Genomic DNA, 6,000 nt, shown 5'->3' on the forward strand with positions numbered 1-6,000 from the left:
CAGAACTCCAGATTCCTTCTCTCACTTGGGTAAAATGTGGTATTTCAAGGATAGCTCTTTTGGAGAACCAAAAAGCGTTCTTATCTTGTTTTCATAGGGCCAAGGTCTCTGAGGCATATGTTAATGCAGGAAGGATGGTGGAGTCTAAAAGATGTGCCTGGAGCTGAATTTCTTCATCCTCTTTACAACTTCTTTAATGCGCTTAAAGGAGTTCCACGCTGCTCTATTCCTCCTGTGCAGTTCTGGTGCCAAGTCGTCCCCCTTGTAGAGTTCTCAACCCAGGTACACATAGCAGCTGCATTAGGAGGTGATTGTTCAGTTGAGAACAAATGGAATGTCAGAGACTAATTTGTTTTTCATGAACATTGTTTTGGTGAGATTCAGTTGCAGTCCAACCTTTCCAAACTCACGGTCAAAGTTGGCAAGTTTTTCTGCTAGTTGGCTAATGTTTTATGTTATTAGAATGATGTCATTAGTCAAGCGGAGGTGGAGTAGTTGCTGGTTATCTACCTTCACTCCCATTTCTTCCCATTTCAGTCGTTGCATGACATTCTCGAGGGTGGCACTGAAGACTTTCCATGAAATGGTATCACCCTGATGAACCTCTCTCTTTACGTCAATGATCACTTGTAGAATGGTGAGATCCTGGTGGTGAATCCGTATTACAGATAATGGAAGATCCTGATGTACTGAGTTTGAAAGTCCTGTTTAGCTAGGGCTTCAATGACTGCTTCAGTTTTAACAGAATTAAAGGTCTTCTTTAAATCAATGAACGTTAGACAGAGGGCCATCTTGAACTCCCAAGAAACCTCAATGTGCTTGGTCACCATGTGGATATGGTCGATTGTGCTGAATCTTTCTGGAACTCGGCTTGCTCGCATGGTTGTCCTTCATCTGGTGTTCTACCATTATATTCAGTATGACTCAAGTGAACAACTTGTAGACGATGGACAGCAGGAAGAAAGGGCAATAGTTGCCAATGTTGTACAACAGAACGGTCCTGATGGTTTTCCACTGGGATGAAACCTTGCATTCAGACAGATAGTGTGTGAAGAACTGAGCCAGTTTATTTTTAAGTACTGACAGCAGATTCTTCAGGTGTTTGGGTCTGACATTGTCTGGGCCGGGTGCTGTTCACTTCTTTACCAACAAAATAGCGTGTCAGATTTTGGAAGGGAGAACATTGGGAACAACATATCCACCCTGCAGAATTTGGTATGTGGGCAGGTGCACATGGCTATTGAAGTGATCCAATTACAAGTCGTGGATAAACTTTTCCACTGCCCTTCTGGAAGATATGATAGATCCATCAGGATGTTTGAAGACAGTCATCTTGGTCTTGTAGTTGGCAAAGAACAGTCAAGCTTTGATCTGATCACTTGATCACTTGACTTTCCATTAATCATCGATTTGCTCAAGCGGGCACCAGTACCATCTCCATTTGTCCCTGTCATGTGCTAGTGTAGCTCAATGGCGTCTGTTCATTATAGGAACACAGAGAGCCTCAAACCGATCATTCAGGGTCTTGACAAAGAAGATTGCCCATCTCGTAGGTGGGTGGCCACACAGGCTTTTGACGTCCCATGGAATCCAGTCAGTAACAGCTCTAGTCCAGCGGTTGTCTCCAATTCTCATTATGCGTCCAGCCCATCTGATTTCCGATGCCTTGGCAAACAAGACAGCATCCCCGATTCTTGATTTTCGACTGAGGTCAGAACTCCAGATTATTTCTCTCATTTGAGTGCAATGTGATACTCCAAGCATAGTTCTTTCGATTCCTCTTTGGGAGACCCAAATAGCGTTCTCATCCTGTTTTCGTAGAGCCCAGGTCTCTGAGGCGTATGTTAATGCAGGAAGAACAGTGGAATCAAAGAGATGCTCCAAGAGCCTGAGGTTCATTGTCCTCTTAGCTATTTCTTCAATGCTCTTGAAGGCGTCCCAAGTTGCTCTCTTCCTTCTGCACAATTCAGGTGCCAGGTCATTTGTCGTGTTGGCTTCTCAACCTAGGTACACATAACTGTTGCATTCAGAGATGGTCGTTCCATTGAGAGTGAACGGAACGTCAGGAATGAGACTGTTTCTTATAGACATAGTCTTTGGGAGATTCAGCCATAGTCCACCCTTTCCACACACACGGTCGAAGTCAGTCAGTATTTGTGCTACTTGGCTAATTTTTAGTGTTATTAGAATGATGCCATCTGCAAAGCTCAGGTGGTTTATTTGCTGACTGTCTAAATTCACTCCCATTCCTTCCCATTCCAGTCATCACATGGCATTCTCAAGGGTGCCACTGAAGAGTTTTGGTGAAATGGTATCACCATGCCCAACCGCTCTCTTAATATCGATGATCACTTCTTTGTAGAATGGTGAGATTCTGGTAATGAATCTGTAATACAGCTCACAGAGGATCCTGATGTATTGAGTCTGAATGCCCTAATTGACTAGGGCTTCAATGACGGCTTCTGTCTCAACAGAATCAAAGGCCTTCTTTAAATCAATGAATGTTAGACTGAGCACCATCTTGAACTCCCGAAAAACCTCAATGAGCTAAGTTATTGTGTGGATATGGTCTATCATGCTGAATCCTTTTTCAGAAACCAGTTTGCTCGCATGGTTGTCCTTCATTTAGAGTTTTGCCAATCCTTCCTATTCAGAATGACTCGAGTGAAGAGCTTGTCAATGACAGACAATAGGCAGATCATGTGATAGTTGCCAATGTCGTGCTTGTCTCCCTTCTTGTACAGTAGTATAGTCCTGCTGGTTTTCCACTGGGATAGTACCTTGCATTCGTACAGGTTGGATGTGAAGAGCCAAGCTAGTGTATTGATGAGTACTGATGGGGGGTTCTTCAGGTGTTTGTGTCTGACCTTGTCTGGGCCGGGTACTATTCACTTCTTTACCGATGAAATGGTGTGTTGAATTTCGGAAAGGAGAACGTTGGGAATGACATATCCAACCTGCAGAATTTGGTATGTGGGCAGGTGGACGTGGCTAATGAAGAGATCTGAGTAGAAGTCATGGATAATCTTCTCCATTGCCCTTCTGGAAGATATGATAGATCCATCAGGACTTTGTAGGGAAGTCATCTTGGTCTTGTAGTTGGCGAAGGAGAGGCAGGCATTTCCCAGCTTCTGCAACATCTACTAGCACTGCTGTTCTTCTCTCTTTGAGGTCTTCCTTTATCACATCTCTACACTGCTTTGCGAGCTCAGAAGTTTGCTTGTTGTTGTCTGAGGCATATACCAGACTACGTTTTCGAATAAGCTCTAGAGTTTTCAAAGACAGGCATCTTTTTGTGGCTATCTCTCTCTTGGCGTTCCTTGCACAATCATGGAGGTGCTGAACCAGTCAGTCATATTCCTTGTCAATGTTGTCAACGATGGCATCTTCCCACATTGCAGCAATAGTGCCAAAGAGTTCCCAGTTGGTATTTGTTCTAGGAGTTCTCTTCTGAAATTTTGCAGCCCTTTCTCCCTCCTCTGTGAAGCAGAATTTTGCACAAAGGAGATGGTGGTTCGATCCCATTTAGAATTTGGGGACAACAGTTACATTAGTCAGGCAAAACCATCGATTGAATATGATGTCGTCAGTTTTGTTGTGGAACCATCCACTGGGAAACTCCCATGTCCAGTATTTAGATTCAGCCTTCTGGAACTGTGAGTTATCATGGATGGTCTTGGTCCACATAATGAACTCAGAGAGTTTCTCACCCTGTTCATTCCATTCTAGGCCATGGGTCCCGACGTGGAGTTCTTCGGCTGATCTTCTCGGTCCTGTCTTGGCATTAAAATCATCAACAATGATCTTGTAGAAGGTCTGGTCTTCTTTATAGAACTTCTCCAGCTCCATGTAGAACTTCTCAATTTCTCCTTCATCATAATTGGATGTTGGTGCGTAGACAATGAAGATAGAAACTGCCGGCAGTAAGCCACATCTATTCAAGTATAATCGTCCGATTCAGGTTGTAAGGCATTCGAATGAATCAATGCTCATGTCCAAGTTCATGTTGACAAGGACACCGAAGCCTCTGATGCCTCTTTTTTTCACATGTTGGTCTTGTAGTTGGCAAAGAACAGGCAGGCTTTGACAGTAACTAAAATGTGCCTCATTCCCCTGACCCTGTCTATTGCTTAATTTTGAGAAATATTTTACTCATTTAGAGTCATCAATTAAGAAACTGGCTTGTGCTTGGGTGACAGCACCCTGGGTAGGGCATTTTCTGGGTTCTATTCCCAGAATTCCATATGGTCCCCCAAGCTCTGCAAGCAGTAATTACTGAGAGCATGCACCAGGAGTAACCTCTGTGCAATGCCAGGTGTGACCCAAAAAATCAGAAAGAAAAAAAAAAAACAAAAAACTTGTTTGCGTTATAGTCACCAAATAGTTTGATTTCTTTATAATAGTCCAGGAAGGAGTAAAGCAGTTAGGGTATCCAAATTGAGGAATTGCATTTATGGGAATTCAAGTCTGCATTTGGCACTGTTAGAGGAATGTTCATATTAGCAGTACTCTCTCATTCACAATCTGTGACTTGGGGCTTCATTCGGTAAATGTCATGAAAAATGCCTTAATTCATTTTTTAGAAGACTTTCTCATTTTCTTTAGCTTGAGAAAAACTATTAGAGCCAGAGGCATCAAGAAATACCACATTTTTAAAATCTGTTTTCTTTATGAGACTATATACAAATCCTGTTGCTTTAGTTCTCTAAACATGATCATAATGTATCAGTCAAAAGGACTTTTTATAGATTTCTACATTCAAGATCACATGACTTTTAAAATTAGAATATAAGATCTAACAGAGAGATTTATCAAAATTGGCATTTTCATAGTGAATCTGTTGTGTGAACTTTATTATTATTATTTTGGGGTTTTGGCTTTGGGCCACACCTGGCTCTGCACTCAGAAATCACTCTGGCAGATGTGGGGGACCATATGGGATGCTGAGAATCAAACCTGGGCTGGCTGAATGCAAGGAAAGCCATCCTACTGGCTGTAATGTCACTCGGGCTCTCATGTCACCTTAACTTTAGATATAAATATATATTTGAAAACATTTCAACAATAAGCTTCTATTTAATGAGTCAAAATATTTGAAAGAACAATATATCTTGGCATAATAAATGCTGTTTTAAACTAAGTCAATAAAGGTAAGGTAAAGGCCCTCCCGTTGATCGTCGATTTGCTCGAGCGGGCCCAGTAACGTCTCCATTGGAGACTTTTTTGTTACTGTGTCTGGCATATCGAATACTCTCGGTAGCTTGCCGGGCTCTCCGAGAGGGGCGGAGGAATCGAACTCGGGTCGGCCATGTTGGCCGCTTGTAAGGCGAACGCCCTACCCGCTGTGCTATCGCTCCAGCCCGTACGCTCCAGTACGTAAATATTATGAAAAGCTTATTACAGAAGACAGACTAAGTGAAACTAAGTCAATAAAAAATAAAAATAACTGGGCATTTTCAAAAACATTTTAATCACACCATGTTTTTTGTATGTAAATTTTTTGCAATGTACCTGTCCTCTTAGAAACCTGTCTGTGATATAGTCCATGCTATTAGTTTCCTTGCTTAGCTAGTTGATTCAAATTTTATTGCAGTGGCTAAGAGAAACTTCTAAAATCATTAAGGGAACCTGCTGAAGGGTAAACCATGACTGAATACACATTTAGCATTATAGAATATTGAGCCAAACAGAGGTCATAATCACAGAGTCATCTCTCCACTTAGAAATTCGGAGAAGGATCTGAGGTTTCCATATTTCCACAATATTTTGACATGTAAAAGCTAAGTTACTTACATCAGCTTTTTTGATTTTGTTTTTGGACCACACTCAGTGCAGTCCAAGGTTTACTTGTGACTCACCACTCTGGGATGGCTCTTGGAGGGACTCAGGATTCCATGTGGGGTCTCAAGGACTGAACCAGGACTGGACTCGTGTGGCATTCACTCTTCCTGCTGTCCTATCTCTCTGGCCTGTCACTCTGACTAAACAACATTGAAAGGG

Source organism: Sorex fumeus, unplaced genomic scaffold (genome assembly GCF_029834395.1).
Source record: "Sorex fumeus unplaced genomic scaffold, SorFum_2.1 ptg000128l, whole genome shotgun sequence".
Taxonomy (NCBI): domain Eukaryota; kingdom Metazoa; phylum Chordata; class Mammalia; order Eulipotyphla; family Soricidae; genus Sorex; species Sorex fumeus.